This window comes from Meleagris gallopavo, chromosome 14, assembly GCF_905368555.1.
Source record: "Meleagris gallopavo chromosome 14, MGAL_WU_HG_1.1, whole genome shotgun sequence".
In the NCBI taxonomy this organism is placed as follows: Eukaryota; Metazoa; Chordata; class Aves; order Galliformes; family Phasianidae; genus Meleagris; species Meleagris gallopavo.
The window spans coordinates 18,562,700-18,581,536 of NC_139417.1; the positions used below are offsets into that span (position 1 = coordinate 18,562,700).

At 42.6% G+C, this 18,837-nt stretch overlaps 1 protein-coding gene across 6 annotated transcripts in view; it reads left to right on the top strand.

Annotated features, from left to right (window-relative positions):
- Window positions 1-2,768: 2,768 nt before the first annotated feature.
- Window positions 2,769-18,837, top strand: part of LOC104913207 (uncharacterized) — a 35,504-nt gene continuing 19,435 nt past the window's right edge. For 2 of the 6 annotated variants that reach the window (XR_014886387.1, XR_014886384.1), the window contains exons 1-2: window positions 2,769-14,643; window positions 15,897-16,044. The gene's annotated coding sequence lies outside the window, so the exon portion shown is untranslated. The remainder of the gene's footprint in view (window positions 14,644-15,896; window positions 16,045-18,837) is intronic. The other 4 variants (XR_014886386.1, XM_085235959.1, XR_014886385.1 and 1 more) reach the window with 4 other exon arrangements.

Here is an 18,837-nt window from a genome sequence, read left to right on the forward strand (position 1 = left end):
AGGCTGTAGTCTTTACCATTATTGCCTGCCCTTGTTCTACTCTCTGAAGTCTTGCCAAGCCAAGTTTCTTTTATAAGGTTAGACGTGAGTGATCGCCAAGCTCTGGGCAGAGGCAGGGCACAGGTGGGACCTCAGCTGGTGACCAGGGCCAGGAACGTTTCTTCTGGCAGACTTTGGCCTTTGTCTGCACGAAGACTGCCTTAATGTGGCTCTATACTTACGGCATTAGCATCTCCAAGACTGTTGAACGGCATTCAGTAAACGCTTTTCAGAACAAGGAGCTTTCCTCTGCTTTGAGGCTCTTTAATTTTCTCTCTGCACTTCATCTTTTCAATCTACAGAGAAAAAACAAAACAAAAAAAAACAAACCAGTAAGTTGGATAAGTCTGCAGACTCACCACGTTCCCTGCCTTGTTTTCGTTTGTTAAATGTTTTGTTTTTGTGAGAGATGAATAGGGATGAGCTGCGTAGCAGAGAAGCCTGGCACAATTCACGTTGGTTTTAGAGCTTTTGCTTTCCTGTCTGTGTGTGGATCTCTGGTCAATCACGTAGCAGCTATCAAGTAAGTTACACCACATTCTCCACTCAGTCATCAGCAAACTTGTAATTCCCATTTGTGTGTGTAGGCAGTGAGACTCCTAAATAAGCTTGCTGAATTTAGGTCTGGGTATGACATGCATCATTTTCTCCTCACCAAGTAAGGTAACAAGGTATGGTTTGTCACGGTAGAGTACCAATGGAATGCCACCCTTTCCAATATTAAACTGTGATAGGCACTGATAAACCATACCATCTCTATATGTATTTCTGTGAAGCCTATCTTTCAGATCTATTCGATATTTTCTATTCCATTTTGAATACATCATGCCCAATGTTCTCATAATAACCTTGCAAGAACAATATTTTTCCTTTGAAGTATCTTGGTAACTGGTAAAGGCTGTGCCTGCAGAACAGCAGGTGGGAAGGTTGGTCAGCTTTTTGGTTTTGCTGTGACCAGGAGATGACTGCTGCGTGCACAGGTACTGGTTTCATTCATGCTGTCTAAACCTGGAGTGATGCTACTGATTTAAGGGAGTTGCCGCAGGCCTTCACCTTCTTAACACAGAACTGCAACTGCTCTGAAGTTCCAACAAACGTGAGAAGGCAGCCAAGTTCTTCGCCACAGAGGGAAATACAAAATACCTGCAGTACCATGTAGGTTACAGCAATGAGTCATGGTAAACAGAAGATATTTTTACACCTCTCCATATCAATACCGCTTTTAAACCAGCCAAAATTTAAACGATTTTCAGTCAAATATATCTGTGACAAAGTAAATGTAATGTAATTATCGAATGTATTTGCTCTGTCTGTCTGCCTCCTTCCTGAGGCTTTAATTGGCATACTCAGCCTGTGCACCCTGCTTGGTAGGTGACGGAAACCTCCGCTGGTAAACCTGAGAAAGCCTGTTTCCTTGACAATGCTCAAAGATACATAAGCTATGCTTTTAAGAGAAGTGTAAAAGGGATCATCAGGAATTCCCATCGCATCTAGAGGCCTGGAGGAAACACTGACCAAAATTAAGGCAGGGTAACTGTAGAGTAGAAACTGGAAGAGAGAACCTCTTTCCTAAAAAGGGATTTTTTTTTTTTTAGTTGAAATTCTGGAAAGAATTTGGACAGTAACATTTAAACCAGGAAAATCTTAGTGGGGAGAAACTTATTCTGGGAGGAGATTTAGATTGAACTAAAAGTTACTGAATTGGCTAACTTCTCAGTAGGCCTGGTACACCAGAACTTCCATTTAAAGGTATGTTTGCACCCAGTGTAATTTGCAGAAGTATTTGCTGAAGTACATGAACAGGAGCAAAATTCCTAGGCACTCACCCAAATAGTACTGGGTGCTTTGTGGAACACTTACGTCGAGCGGATAGCTGAGTTTTATGAACATTACTGTTGAATCTCAGTATTACAAGTGCAGGTGACAGTAATCACTTCTGAGCACAGTCATGTTCTTGGTACACTCAAGTACGTATGACTCATGCCAGTGCCACTATGGGCACTTCAGCCTTCAACCTGATTTCACATTCCCTTCATCCACTGTTGCTCAGTGAAAGGTAAATTGCTCATGTGAAATGAATTAGTCAGTTAATCACCCTTGAACATTGGTCTCTCTATAACCTTTGTTTTGTAATAAGGAATTAATGTCATCTTTGCAGTTAGTAACAGACACCTGCATTTTGGCCTTGTTTCAGTGTAGCGGACCTGCTAACACGATCTGATCTTTGGCTAGCACTTTTTAAAGAAGGAAAGCCAGCAAAAAAATCTCTTATCAGAGTTGTCTTAAGTACTTCACTTTCTGTTGAATATTTCAATAAAAAGAGTTTTCTTACTGGAGTCAAAGGCTATTTTGGAGATATTGCTCTCATTTTAAGACGTAAAATGTAGCAAAGCAAGATTTCATGATCAAGCACTGATGCAGTGGATTCTCATCCATTCTGATGAACGAGAAGAGGAAAGTGCTTCACTCCTCTTTCTGCAGATGTGCCCTGGAACAGTGAGCTGCAGCACCCCTGCAGAACTGCTCCTGGGGTCAGGATCCTGCCCAGCACCAGAGTATGAAGGCAGTGAGCAAGGAACGGGCTCACAGGTAATTGTTCAGATCTAGGGCACACTTCTTCATTGGTGCATAACCTGCAAGAATTGCCTTAATTCATCTCTGCCTCTGAATAGAGCATGAATGGAAGCATTGCTATCTGAAATAGAGTTAAATTGACAGCCGGAGAGCAGCATTGTTATTGGCTGAATATCATTAATTTTGATGTGACATATTTCTTAGTAATGGGAACATTTATATTATCTCTATTTTCAGAAAGCAGAAGGGGAAAAAATTCCACCACAACAGTATCAATATTTCAAGGGGAGGCAATGCAGTAGGGAACACTCTAGCTTCTGTAACATTGCTTTTATTGATTACTATAGGTCTAAAAAACCCATTTTCACCTTTCTTCTCTACTTCTTCTCCCTTCAGAGACTGCTGAAGTGTGTGAGGAGGAAAAATAACACAATGAGGAAAAAATACAAAAAAGCAACCAGTGCCATGAATAATCCTAAAATATGAATAGATATATGTATTTGGACAAAGTGAGTACTGCTCAGTATAAAACCCTCATCAGGAAAGCAGAGCTTAAAGAAGACTTAGGGATAGCAATAGCTGATGTGCAGTTTTACAGAGGAGTGATGTGATGGGTTGGATAATGTGGAGCAGAGCAAGCCAGGACAGCTCGTGTGCAAAACTGAACTGAGTGATGTGGAATGGTACTGGATGGCACTGGTAAGGATGGAGGCAACAGAATATGGCCTCTGCAAAATGGAACGTGTAGTTCAGCCAAGGCCTCTCCTTGTGGTGCCCAGCAGCACAGCGTGGTGAGCTCCCCTCGTGCTCAGCCTGGTGGCACTGAGTAACGTGGTGGTTCTGTTAATGCTGGCAATAGATTTGCTTCGTGCTCTTTTCTCTTGTAAGTGAGAGTGGGAGATGACCCGTGAAAACTCTGAAGATGCTTCTGAGTCACCGTGAGGAAAATGAAGATCAGTGTTGGGCTGGGAGGGGAAGGGAGCAGCTGGGCTGAGTACATCATGCTCTCTGTCCTGTGAGGCTGGCCTTCAGTGTAAGGAAAGGGAATACAGAAAGAGAGCAAATATACTGGAAAAAGAAGGAAGAAAAAAGTGCTGGTTAAAATGACTACGAGCAGCTCAGCTGTGGTGCTCAGGGCAGCAGGTGGTGAGTTGGGGCTGTAGGCTTCTGTTGGAGTTGGGCACGTGCTGTCTGTTAGACCTGTTATAATCAAAAAGGTGGTGCAGCTGCCCCTGGGTAGCTTTGGGTTGGCTCTTTAAATAAAATATTAAACTTTTAGGAAGGAGAGTAATGCGGTAACCAACAGATAAGCTGAAGGATGAGGCTCTGAGTCTATAGGGGGATAGTGAGATATAAGAGCTACCTTCCCTCTGCCTTCCCTTTGTTTTATTGAATGAAGGTTATGGACAAGAAGATAGGTTTAAAGCTACCTATAAATCTTGGAAGGCAAGGAGCTGAATTATTTTATCTTGTTTTGAAAATATAATTCCTGGTAATTGGTTTCTGGATTGAGAACAGGCAAATATTATACAATCAATCTCATATAGGATACATTTTTCTGCGTTGATTTTGCAGAGCTGAGAAGGGGGAAAAGTCAGTCCTATAAGTCATGTTTTAGCATGATATTGCCACTTTGGCTTTTGAGATTTGCAATTACTTTTTGCTAGTACGAGACATTTATTGCAACTTAACACCCTCCCCTGCCTCCCCATATACCTTCTGCAACACCCTGTCAATGGGAAATGCTAGACTTCAGCTTGCAATCTCCCCAGAACAGCATGGAAGCTTTCCATGCAAGAGGAACAAGAAGGGCTTTCAGGGCTATGTGAAGCCAGAAACTTCCCATCCTTCTGGTTGAGAGGAGAGCTATTTCATGAAGGGAAGAACCTGGTTCCTGGTGCTCAGCTTTGTGCTCCTCACATCTCTTCCCCTCTTGATGGATCGTATGCACCAAAAGGCCATTTGTGACACCACTCGAGGAACTTCTCTTGTCAGAGATGATTCTGTGCTGTGAAAGCCTTCTCAGGAACAATACATGTGCTTTTTCTTTTTTCCAGTCACAGCTTACCTAACTTTGTTTTTATTAAATAATGATTCTGAAATGTGCTTAAGCATGTAATTTTTAAGAGACTGTTATTTAATTATTGAAAATTTCAAAGAGGAGATATTAAACCAATTATTAATTTAAAGTTGAGTACGAATCCCAGAGAGATAATTACCAAGGTCTGGGGCAATTTGTCTTCTATTCAAAATAGATTTTCACTTGATTGTGTTGTATTTGTCATTTACATCTATGGCTGTTACTGCAGAGGACTGCATTATCCTGCAAAGTACAAAATGTTTCTCTAAAGTTGGCCGTAAATACACAGGCAACAGGTTAGCTGAACTCTTCATAAGGTCGTGCTGTCTTTTGGGAGGAATCCATCCTTTTTCCCATCGCAGGCAAAATTCACTCCGGTAAGTGGTTGTTCTATCACAGCAACAGGAAAGAACACTTTGTATGTGTAGAAACCACACTAAAATGTAATTTTGCTTCCAGAAGACGTAAGTTATATTGAACTTCATATGTACGTAGAGCAGTGTAATAAAATGCTTATAGTGAGACTTAAAAGCTATAATGGTAAAAGACAGCGTAAGTGATGTCGACTCTCAGGCAGAATTAATATTCGGTCTGCAAGTGTGATATTTTTTCCAGCATGTGTAGTGGTTGTAGGTATTTTAACCCTTAAAGATATAAATGGAATGCCTCAGTAATGGGTAGATTAAATGCACATTAATGCATTAATCTGGATTTTGTGTCTGTTCTACTGCAGAATGCTAAATACAAAGGATTGGTGAATGTTATGAATACCTCTGCTTAAGCATGGTTGCAAATCATCTGTGAAATAGCTTTTTTGGATATTTGAGTCATAAATTCCAATTTAATTACTCTGGAAGTGGAATTAATAGTGATGCATTTCATCGTTAAACAGTTTCAGGAGGGTTGGAGGCCGTGGGTACCAGCGGTGTGCTGCACCACTGAGGATTTCCTTTCTGTCACCTGCCTGCTTTTTGATGAAGATTGTTGAGGGTATCGAGGATCTTTCCACTTTAATATGTTTCAAGAGGATGAAAATATATCCATGTTTCCCTTAAAGATGAGGTGTTCAGCGCATCCACCACAGAGAGGATGGATGCTCCCTGCTTCCCTCCCTACTCATGAAAAGATCAGCTTGACAGGAGAATGCTGTTGCTTGTGTTCAGTCACTTTTCATCTTGGAATTCAAAGAGCATTATTTATAATCTCTTTTTTTGGAAATGCATAAAAATGCTTAATTTTCATTGCAGCTTAATTTTTTTTTCGGTGCACCTATAAAAATGGTTAGGATGCCAATGCTCCCCCTATTGTTTCTCCCCAACCCTGAAAAAAAAATCTGAGAATATGAACATTTCCTCTGGGAGCTGAAAGAAATGCTATTCATTAACTCTGCTGAGTGAATCCCCAGGAGGCTTCCCTGCATTGATAGCCTGTACGAGAAAGTGCACTCTGTGCTTGGGTAGGAGGGATGTGGGGTAGCAAGACGGCATAGGCAGATTGCAGAAAAAATGGAAAAGGAAAATTCAGTAGAAAGGTAAAATGCTGTAATTCTGATCTAGTTGTATCTGCAAAGGCTGCTATAGTTCCCCGGCTCCAGTCCCTTCATTATTGTCGTTTGTGTAAGACCTCAATATCTTGAGATTAAATAAGCTCTATTATCAGTTGATCTCCTCTCTAAAGATGAAGTGATTATTAATAAGCCTCATCTCCCTTAAGAGGAGAGGACACCTAAAGGCAAATCTGCTGACCTTTTTCTGCTGGACACAACAGTATCCAAATTTAAATCAACATCCCTGAATGATCTTTCCCACCATTAGGAAGCTGTTTGCTGACTTTAACCTCCAGCTATGTAGGGGTGGCAGGAGTGAATCCAGAAGGGCTGCACAGCGCAAGAGCTGCCGAGGAGCACAGAGGCTTTAATTTCTTTAGGTATTTCTGAACTGAAGAGAAAATAGGGCTTACCTTACCTCCAAGGACATGCGATGTCCAAGGTGACGTGTATTTGAGTTTATGTACCTGCCCGAGTGTATACAATGTGGTAATCTCATTTTTATTTTTTTTGTTAGATGCTGAACCCCTTGGCATGACACACAGCCATGGCCTCAGCCCCTACCCAAGGTCACCAAGGTTCCCCATGGTGGGCTCTGCACCCACAGCTCTGCAGCCCAGCGCACCGACAGTGCTCAGCTCCCACGGCGGTGAGAGGCGTTAGCTAATTAAGCCTTCCCTCATCTGTGGGAGGGAGGTAAATATTTATTGTCTCATTTCAGAGCTGAAGCAACATGAGATAAGGCAGCACAATGACAAACGATGAACAAGGGCTGCTGCGCTGCCCAGCCAGGAGCGAGGCCAACACAGGGATGGCACGGTGCCCACCCAGGCTGAGCTGTGCAGGGTTGGGTCTCTGCTCAGAGCTCATACACCTAATTAGATGCTGTTTGATGTTTCAAATCACTTTTGCAAGCCTCACAAAAGAGATCTGTGTATCAAAGTACCTGTTTTGTAAATGGCAAGTTTTGGAAACACAGGTGTTTTTCAGTTTGCTACTGCACCTCTCTGTTTTAGAAAGAAATCTAACTTCACTCTTCACTGGATGCATGTACACAAGACACACTTTGAAGCAGTCCTTGCAGGAAACGTTCTGATCTGCCATAAGAGTGGTGCAGGTCCAGGTGCAGCGGGAGGCTGTGCTTTACACACACTGTGCTCACTGGGGAGGGCTATGAGGCTGCTTCCAGGGAGCCCCCAGCTTGCAGCCTTCTTCCCTCTGAAACTACAATTGTATTATCATTAATACCATCCCACCCTCTCCTCCCCTGCAAATCTAGGCTGAAATAAAGCTGGAATTTCATTCATCAGTGCTTACTGCTCAAAGCAGTGCTGCTTTCTCATGGGGTCCCCACAGACACGTTCTGCTTTCCTGGGGATAGAATACTGAGACGAAATTGCATCCAATCTTCAGTAAGACCGAGGTGTGGGAATGGGTTTGTGCTTTGGCTGCTTTAGTACTACCAGCTTATGAAAAATAACAAAGCGAGCAGCCAAGTTGAGGAAACAAATAGGATATTATATAGTTTATTCATATGTGCTGCCTTCCATCCCATTTGTCACCATTTCATCCCACCTGCTGCTGAAAGAGATTCTGTGGCTGAGAGATGCCTTCGAGGCGTTGTTGGCACTCTCACGCTACAAGTGAATATCAATATCTGCTTTGAATAGCCTAAATGTATTTTAAACAAGGCATTTCCAAATTATTGCTGCATGACTGTGTGTGGGCTCTGCAGAACACCAATTAAAAGTCTGTCGGCATTTCAACACGATCCGTTGCAAGAATTTATTCCAAGAAGAAATTTGGCGTGCAGTGACCAAGACTAGCAACACTTTTCCCCCTCTCTCTCCTCTCCTGTCTTTTCCTTTTTAGTCCCAGGAGACAATATTTATTGCTCTAACCGCTGAGTAATTTAGTTTAAAAATTGCTCTGCGTGAGAGGACAGAGAAAGGCAAAGGAATGGGTGTTTCAGAGCTGTATGATGGCTCTTTGGTAAGTGTTTGGCACAGCCCAATGAGGCGGCATGCAGAGGAGGCTTTTGAGTATATAAAGATTCTTAATGAAGTTGACAGACGCTGTTTGGAGGAACAGAAATATCCGCAGTTAAGCAGAGCACCAGTAGTTCATCCTAAGGTCCTCAGACCTCTGTGCTTTCCATGGGATAGGCTGTGAGGGAAGACCCAACTGGGCGGAACGCAGTTCATGTTTGGATGTCAGGCCAGCCATGTGCGGTGCTGACCCAACACAGCCCCTTCGTGCTGTGCTTCCCCGTGGTATTGATGGCAGTGTTTTCATCTGAGGTCTGCACTGTTTACCTCGAGATCTACTGTAGGATGAAAATTGTTGTGCAAAAATGTATGCATAATTTAGCGTAGGAGGACTCTCTAAAGTCACCGAGAGTTCAGTGCTCTTCAGTGCAGTGGTAGCTGTGAATATGATGCGTTACTGGGCTCTGTGCAGGCAGAAGGACCCTTCTCTGGGCTGCTGGGTCACTCCAGAGGTGCTGGGGCTGCGGTGAAGCTGAGAGGAGCTCATTTAACAGAATGAATTTGACCTCTGCTTAGGAAAAGAAAAAGGGAAGCATCAGAGGAGAAGGGAAGAAGCACAGCCTCTTATGAAGGAAGGCTGGTGGTTTTCTACTCCTTTCTTCATTTTTGTGTTGTTTTTTTTTCCTTCCCTTTCTGTTTCTGTTTTCATTTGCTTGATTTTCTTTTTCAGAGAAAAGCACAATGGAGTATAAGTTAATAAGGTGTGCTGTGTTCCTCTAAAAGCAGCCAAGGGCCCTGTCAGATGGTTTCAGGCTTTGAAGGTACAGACTGAGCAAAGAGCTAAAGAGAAGATTTTGTTGTTCTCATTTTAAGTTAAGACCATCTGCCTAAATGTGCCTGTCAACGCTCTCCTGAGGCTGACATTAGAGCAAATCACAGAATATCCTGAGTTGGAAGAGACCCACAGGAAGCATTGAGTCCAGCTGCTGGACCAGCCTTTTATGAGCAATTAAAGGAACCCTTCTTTGGCTCCACGCCCACTCATTACCCTTTTTGCTCTTTCTAACCCCAAGCACCTCAAGACATAAAGTCTCTGCTGGCTTCAGACCTATGCTTTCCCAGCTTCCACAGCCAGCTCTGTAGCACTTTGCAAACTGATCAGCACAAGGTGTTGCTCCGGGATTTGTCCATGTTCTCCTCACTGCTGAGCACCTACCAAAGCAGCCACCAGCACCAAGAGGGGCCGGCGCTGCACTGTGCTGGGGATGCTGACGTGTCCTGGGCTGCTGCACATCAGCCAGGGGAGGAGGACTACGAGATTGCCTCTGAATTTAGTCAGGGCACCGCGAGGAAAAAGGAGGAGTGCTGGCCTGCAGCAAGGTACAGCAGCACAATGGAAGGCTGCTGAGTCAAACAGGGAATGCAGGTGCAACTGGAGCTTGTAAAGTGGTGTGTAGTAATGGCCTACAGTACATGTACATTAAGTGTTTTATCTGCTTCGTTATGGCTGTGCTGCTGAGGTTGTTACACACCTCAGGATCAGATTTTGTTCTGAAAGCTGTGAGGTTTCTGATTTGCAAGTGAATTAATATTGAATGTGGATGAGTACCAACATTTGTGCTTTTAGAGGTGATACATCTTTGAGAATACTGCTATAAAAGATAAAGGAGGTTATGTAAGTGAGAAACTAATGTTCAAAAATACAGTTCCCCTTCCTTTACACACTAAATTCTTGTTTTGTTTGCTAGCAATCATATGCATTGTAGTCTTTAAATGCCCCAATCAGTGGAGGAGTGGAGTTCCTGATGCCTGGTTTGGCACTTCTCTCATGATAGTTGGCATTCATTATCAAAATGATAATGGCTGTGGAGGACTGACATGTTTGGGTTTCTCTTCAACACATCTGAAACGTCTCCTGCGTACAAAAAGCCTTTACATGCGTGCTCCTTTGGAGACTTGAGATATGCAAAGGATGTAGCAGCAGTTTGTGCCAGGTCATTTGGATTTCTGCTTTCCGTGATTTATGCTTGTTGACTTCAAACACTTGTCCCATAGAAAAGCTGCATCATAAAGCTATTGAAGTCAGACAGCTTTTTCTTTTACCCGACCCTCCAATCACATGGGGGAATGCAGAGTGCTGCAAAAGCAAGATGCTGAAAATGAATTGCTCTGTGCTCACTGGTGTGCCCAAGGACTGCAAAGCAGACAGTGCAGATGTGACTGCCAGTGCCCACGTGCTTACTGTTCTGGATATTCGTTAATCTGGTCTCAAATTGGCTTTGAAATGTTGTAAAATAATTCCGTTGTGTTCTTATCACTGAATCATAGAATGGCCTGGGTTGAAAAGGACTATAATGATCACCTAATTTCAACCCCCCTGATAGGTGCAGGGTCGCCAACCATCAGACCAGGCTGCCCAGAGCCACATCCAGCCTGGATGTTCTTCTTTCTGATGTTCCTCTTATTGTGTCTTATCAAGTGCAGGTAATGGATCAAAGTTCTCCTGGCTGCAATGGCTGAAGACCACATTTAACCTTTGCACTCTTGAAGCCATTTCATAGGGATTAAAAATGCATTGGAATAAAAGGGAGCTCTTCATCTCATTGGTCTAGTATTAAACGGGGAGGTTGGTGGCCCTGTATGTGGCAGGGGGTTGGAGATTTGTGATCCTCGGCATCCCTTCCAACCCTGGCCATTTTGATTCTGTGATCTCTTGGCTGTTTTTCTCATATTTGCCATGCCACAAAGTGGCATCATGTCCTGTAAACATCGCCCACCTGGGGACCACTGGCACCACACATTTCTGGGAGGACAAAGGTGGGTGTCTCATGTGAATGATGGCAGGTGATGTGGGGTACAGCACATAGCTGAGCTGCTCCAGGGATTGCATCGGGGACACAGTTCTTCCTGCAGCACACTTCTCTGCATTTCCCCTGCTGTAAGGCTGAAGTTCCTTCTAGCTTGCCTTTGAGTCATCTCTGTGTGGGGAAAATAAAAAGCAGTAGGTGGTCACAGAGAAAATAGAGATTTTAGAGGAGAAAACAATATAGGTTTTAGTGCTATTCACACTTATACGATTTAAATATCAGATTGAATAAATGGAAGCTGTTGCAGGAGGTATTTCTCTCATTTAGGATAAGGATTATGTAAGCTTTCTCCCTTTAGGAATGCGGTAAACATCTAGATAAATGTATTATACTTAATGGTTTGGAAAGTATTGCATACAACCAAGAGGGCAACGGAAAAAGAAAACAGAGACAAAGGCAATAAAGTGTTCTGTTATATAAATGTTTGTGCAGAGTATCATTCTGAGACCTCTGGGTAGAAAAAACATTTATTATCCAGTCCTCTGACCTTGGCAGTGTTACAAAGCCCCAAATTTCCCGTGACTAACAAACTTCTCTAAAAAAATATGTTTTCATGCTTGTTTTGCTTTCCTTCCCCTCAGAACGTGTTTATTTGTTTATTTATTTATCTCAGCTCTCTGAAGGGAAGTCTTTGTTTCTTACTGCGTTTGTTCAGGGCAACATTAAATGCGCAGAGGGTGTCGTTACAAGAAATGGAATGGAAGAGCAAATGGGCTTCAGCCTGCTCTCACTGTGAGGGCAATTAGGGAAGCAGTGAGTGTCTCCCGTTGTGCTTCTCTGTCTCAGCTAAACACAGAACTGGAGGCAGGAGAGCTGAATCATGTCCTTGTGCCTTGGAAGGCAGGGATGGAGGGAGGACGTGGCAGAAAGGACTAACGGCTCTCATAGATCTCATTTCTGTCTCTTGGAGGAGGCAGCTATTAGCATCCCACTACTAAAGTGTTGCCATCATCACTTCTTTTGACAGCCCTGGTGGAGGTGGGGAGGTCCTGGCAGCTGGCGTTGGCCTGGCTGAGTCCTCCAAGGGGTGGGCAGCCCACAGAGTGGTGTGGCATAGTGCTGAGTGTGGGAGTTGGCTCCAGCTGGGAAAAGCATGGCATGGTCATGTAGGAGGCACCACGGGAAGGGATGGCAGGAAAAGAGAGCCTGGACTCCGTGACTTGTGTGGCTTCTCAGGACAGTCATAGCATCATCAAACGGTGGGATGGAAGGGACTTCAAAGATCATCCAGTCCCACCCCAGCCGTGTGCTGGGTGGCATGATATCATGGTCTCAGCTTGGCTCATTGCTCCTCCGTGCCGCAGCTTGGGTGGGTCTGCAGGTACTGAAGTGTTGTGACCAGGTGGAATTTTCTCTCTCCAATACATATGTGATTTTGAAAAGGGAAATCTAAGTGTGGAAAGGGAGATTTAAAGCAGTTTTTGATCTTTATGTGTAGTCTTTATGTTAGGAATGTTTCATTTAGAATTCAAAAGGCAACCCCCACTTTTAGCATTGCGAGCACAGCTGTAAATTCAGTTTGACCCGGAGTATAAGTTTCAAAACTGTTGGACCTCTCTGTTTAAAATATGCTGACTGATTTTCACAGATCACTGGGAAGCTCTGCTCTGATGTAGTGTCAAAACATATTTTAGATGAACAAATCAAAAAAATCCTCAGCAGTGCACTGCATGAAAAAGTAATTTGAAGGGCTAAGGCCTTATGCTGTGATGCTCCATAATCCTGTCCCAGTGCGTTTCTCTGAGTAAATACTCCTGTAAAAGGCCTCTCACTACTCTGGTTTATAATGCTTTATAATTACAAAAATGTAATCAATAAAATATATTAAGTGGTTAGTGAGTAAAGAGAACGATTAAGGCACAAGATGCTTAATTCACAGATACATTTAGAGCAATTTCCAGAACGAAGAGGAGTAATGTTTTCATGAAGTTATATTCTAATATGTTTCTCACAAATAACTTTCCTATTTTACTTGCTGGTTTCCAGTCAGTCACTTGGGAATTTCCATGTTATGGCAAAGAGGCTTTGTGATATATCTACGTATCTGCTACATTTATGTAGATTCATTATGTCAGTGCATCGCCATCCCTTTGCCCCACACAATGGTATGGGGAGGGACTGCACACAGACATACATATGCTGAGTAGCATAGAGTATTTCACAGAATATTAAGTTTAGATGATGACTTTTCCCTATTCAAACACGAAAAAGGAGCACAGTTTGTTGTCTTCCTTCAGGTTTGTGATTTGCATGCTCCACAATTGTGAGTATTAGCTCTTGTATAACACCGAAGTATTTATTTCTGAGCAAGCAGCATGTGTGTTCTAGGGAAGCTGTTATATTTAGAAGGTCTCATTATTCCTGACAACGATATCACAATTAGTAACCATTCACAGAAATTGCATATTATTTCTGTAATATGGTCTTTCTGCATTGGCAGAAATACATTTTGGGAAAAGCTTTTCATTACTGACATGTAGTTATACAGTGCTGCTAAGTAAAATTTGCTCAGGGTGGAAAATCAGGGACTTGTTAGCTGGTAACGGGTTGTCAACCTGTATCTCTGACAGACACAGAGTGCTATTTGCCCTTCAGTGCGTGCAAAAGGACTCAAATTAGAGGAGGGTGGAGATGGCTGCAGAGGCAGCTGCTCCTGCAGTGGAGGCCGTTCTGCTCCCTCAGGCCAACGCCAGCTGCAAGGCAAGGGAAGGAGCTCCAGGAGCAGGTCTGCACCCTGGCATGTCTGTAGAACACCTCAGCTCCTGTGTCGTGCATGTCTTTGTCAGCCTACTCTCTCACACCTCCCCCGTTCATACAGTGCTGTGGGTGCACGCTGGGTGTTCTAAACCATTCTGAATGTCTGACAGCCTTCTTCTTTCATAAGATGAATTTCCAGCAGTGCTGCCCTTCACCGATGCCCTGATATCTGAATGTGAAGGAGCTTTATTTTACCAGGCCAACGTTCAGATGCTTCTCATTGGTACAATTGCTTCCCTGGGAGCTGTACTGCTTTGTTCACCCCACGGCCCAGGCCAGAGCCGTTGCCTTTCTCCCTGGGTGTTGCTGCTGCTACTAATTGCTGCTTCTGACATCCCTGCAGTGCCATGAGGAGTCTGGAGAAATGAACTCAGCAAGGGAAGCTGTTTGTAAGGCTGCGTGGTGTTTCCACGTTTGTTTAACTTCTGCAGGACGTGCAATAAATCTGCCACTCACTCCTCACTGCTGGGAAGAAGCCCCGTGACTGCGTGATGCAGAAGTGTGAGCCTGGCTGCTGCTCTGTGAGTTACGTGTGCTGAAGTAGTGAAGTGGATCCTTCAGCCAATGGGCTGCTTCTGATTCAAGATTACGACAGTCTGTGGTCAGGATCCATTATCTAAGTCATTTCTTATAGAAACGAATACCAGTTCCCATTTCCTGAATTCTTCTCTCCCCAGGCAATAGTCCCACGTTAATTTTGAGGGCTGATCTGCAGAGGAGCGTGCTGCTGTAACCACGAGGTCTGATCGATCTGAAGATGTGATGAATGCTCTTAAAGTCTGAGCATTTTAGGTGATGTTTCCCATGTTGCCGTTAATGTTAATGCTGTACTTATGCTAAAAGTAACATTTTATTAAGCTACGAGTGTTTAATGGGTTTTACCTAAGCTTTTAAACTTTAATTAAATTTATTATTTGAACTTGGCTACATAGATAAGCTTTTCATGGTGCACTAATTGTGTAATGCTTTTTCAGTGTCTAAAAACCTCATTTCCACCCTCTTAAAAATCCTATCAAAAATACATTTATTCTCTCCCGGTCCTTAAACAAAACCATGTGTACCAGACAATTTTTCTCACCGCTCTGATTAGTCCTTTGGTAAAGTGAAGGTTAGATATTGTTTCTTCAGCCTTCCATCTTTTGAGTTGCCTGGTAGGAGAATGCAAATGTGGTATACATAAAATGATCTTTCATCTTAATTCAACCTAATGTTTTCAGGACAGTATAGTTATTAGCTGCTTGGTTTTTATTGCCTTCTGTAGTACGGATCCTCAACCAACAAGTCTGGGGGTGTATAACAACAGCAGAAATGCCTTCGGTGCCCATCTCCTGGGTGTGCTCCCAGACCCAGGCAAGATGCTCTCTTTGTGTCGATGGAGAGATTTAAAGGGCAATAAAAGAGGATATCAGCAAAAGCATTCTTGATCTTTAAAAAATGGGCCAAGACTCTTCTGGATACAAAAGGCTTTCCAAATCTATCACAAATGAGAACAGAAAGAGAAGGCTGCATTTCTGTTCAGTAAAGGGACATCTACCTTCACTTCACACCTCCTGCCTGGTGGAAAGCTGCCTTAGATCTCACCTGCACCCCATCACCAACAGGCACTGCATGTGTTTGCTGCTTAGCTCTGTGGCCACTGAATGTGAACAATCACGTCTCCATCAAATGTGAGCTAGAAAATAAATGGACAGTTTAATGGAATGCTATTACATGCTATTTCCTACTTTGAAAACAACATTTGGGGTTTGTCCTGATGCTGTTTTCTCACTGAAGCCTGTGCTTGTCTTCAACCACAGTCTGGCAGGAAGCGAATATTGTGTTGAACAACACTGCAGCCAACAGATGGTTTTTCACAAACCGGTTCACAGCTCTCTGTCACTATGCCCTCTCTATACACCATATTCACATGTTAATATTTATTCACGATGTTACATATTGATTTATTACTCTTTACGAACAGATACAGAATAAGACAACTTCTATGGTGAAATCAGCTCCCTTCATTGGCTATGAGTTTGTTGACTGTGATGTTCTCTATTTTTCAGGGAAAAGAAAACCAACCACAGATTTCTTTCTTTTCTGAAGCATTTCATTGTATGATGACCTCACAGCTGAATGTGTACCTTAGCGAACCATCCTTCTCCAAAATGTGGTAGTGGGAATGAGGAACTGCTGATCTACAGCACCCAGTGAGTAAGTACCTGGTACAAACTATCCCTTTATGGAGACACACAGAGTCTGTTCACAGTCTCCTTGCAAAAGCTGCCTTGCAATTTAGGGAAGTATGTTACGCTTAGGGGTTGGTCGGAGTTGTTTTCTAACAGTATTATATAATTTTTCTCCTTCCTATTCCTACCTTCCCTTATTAATAGATCAATATATAATTCTGTGATAATCATTTGTATCTCTAAAGTACTTTATCTGCCTCCAACCTGTTCAGCAGCCAAGTGCACGGCATGTTATCTATGGTATTCAGAGGGTACTGCTGGTAATTGATAAATGCATTGCAAGTCCATGGTAATAGGAATGTGGGCTTCTTGTCGGTGGTCCAAATATGTGTTCTTGGTCCTGTGGGAATGTCTCTGAAGAAAAAAATGTTGTTTGGGCTTTGTTCCATGTAGTGTTGGAAATCACAAAGTTTACTTTCCATCAGTTTAGCACAGATTATTCCAAAGGTTGCTGAGATCATCTGTAGTTTTTCATTGGTTTCAACAGGTTATGGATCCTCCTAAATCAAACCCCAGTGACTTACACAACCTTGAAAGGTTTCTGTAAATTATAGCATCGTAGGGAGGAAACACTTAACTCTTACTGTAGGGCTTTATATCTGATTTATTTACCCTCTCTGGAGTGTCAGATAAGTACAACGACTTTCATTTGCTCTTTCAAACAAGAGAGATCCCAAACTTCGAATTGTTTTGCTTTTTACATACTTCTGATAATGATGGCAAACATTTTTAAACCTGCCTATATCTCATGCCTCTTATCTGATAAACACTGTTGTGAAGCAAGGATCTTGGACAAATTCTCTTGTTGAAAATTTTGGGCTGAGCCCACTTGTGAGCCACTGCTATAGCACAGCTTTCAGTACCATTGGGTCGTTCGTCATTTTGATTTGATTTATATTGATGAAGTTGGCCATTATCTGTAAACAGTGAGTTGCTATTAGCATTTACTCGTACTGCTTTGTGGTTGTGATGTCCTCTCCTGGTGTACAGCTGCAACTCTTTTGTCTTCTGCATTAGAATCATCATCTAAAATGCGTTGCTGTCCATGTGAGCACTTCCATCACCCCTAGAAATTCAGGTCCTTGAAATGGATCCTAGGTATTTCCTCACCTATGATGAAATACGAGGCCTTGATTTTAGTCATCAGTTTATAGCCATTCTTTAGTGGTTGGGCTGCTTGTGTTTCTGAGGTTAGGTGAAGAAAGTTGGTTGTGTGGTAGAGATTTGCAGATTATATGAAACAATGTTCCAGAAGAATCAGCAATGGAAGACAGGATCTGTGTGTGTTCAGAGCATTTCAGAACAAGAATAGCTGATCTTACATGGCATTAATGGAAATTCTAAGAAAAAGTGCATTGGGTGATTCTTCAGAAACACAACATTCATAACAATGGTTCCATGTCCCTTTCTTCTTATATGAGGTTTAAGGGCAGAAAATACTGAAAATATGGTGGATATCTTGGCTCCAAATATTTAATGGAATATAAAATCTGTTCCTATAATGTAGTGCTATTTTAGAAAGCTTATTAACATTTTATATAGTGTACAGTGTATGAAAGTAATGGTCCAGTTATTTATGTGGCAAGACATCCCTAAAAATGTTCATATTCATTCTAAATGTTTTAATAAGGTACTAAAAAATACCATAATCCTGCGACACTAAAGGTTTTCTTGGTAACAGTCCTCAGTTATATCCATACTACAGTTTACTTTAACATCCTCATTAAACCTACTTTTTCATGTTTTAAGCAAGTAGTCTCGTTGCAGTTAAATGACACCATTAAATCATGTCCGATTCCTAACCATCCACTCTGACAATGAGAACTTTAGCAGCATAACAGCAAATGACAGAGACATGCTGCAGATATTTCTGTATGTGCTAATATACACTAAACATCTACAGCTATCTATGTGCTAGTGTAGAACGTATATTATGTAGTTATATGGATGTATGTATGCATGATAACGTGTCTCTGAGAGGCATATTTATCCAGTGAAATGAGTAAAATCTGGATTTGGCCAAGTGTTGGATTCGGGGCATTTTTGTGTGGTCAACACAAAGAAAAGTTTTGGTGGAAGTTTTCATATGATCTCCAGCAGCAGCAGTAGAACTTGGAAATGTGTGATCTTCTCTGGTCAAACACAGGAAAGCTTTAAGTGTTTAAAAGCGAACACCATTTTTAGAACAGTATTTACAAGTTAGTTAGATAACATTACTTTGGTCTTCAAGATCCATAGATGAAGTGTACTAAATAGCAAAAGTGCAGATATCAAACAGATATGGACCCACCTCCAGCGGGTGATGTCCAGCCCTATTTTCACTCCCCAGCTCCGCACAACTCTCCCATTTTTCAGTTGTCTGCTACTTTCGTTGGGACTCTTATGACTTCAGCTTCTAGCACTATAGGGGGTGTTGATTGATTTGGATGCTGATCCAAATGTGAGGCAGCTGTTACGCCCACTGGCTTCAGTAAAGTTAATCCAACCCATAAAAGCCTTGTAAAAAGCCAGACAATTACATTGCAGTGTAGGAGGGATTTCCTGTGGCAAGGTGATCAGTGTGGGGTATCACCCTTCTGTCCAGCACTTCCATGCTGTGCTGGGCCAAAAAGGTGGGAGGTTTTTATAGCCACACTCGAAATCTGATTTGTTCATATGAACGTTGCATAGAGCAGTGGTTGTGCTGTTATTAAGGACTCATAGCTGCAGGGGACAACTTATACAAGGTTATAACACCTCACAGCCAGAAGTCAGCCCC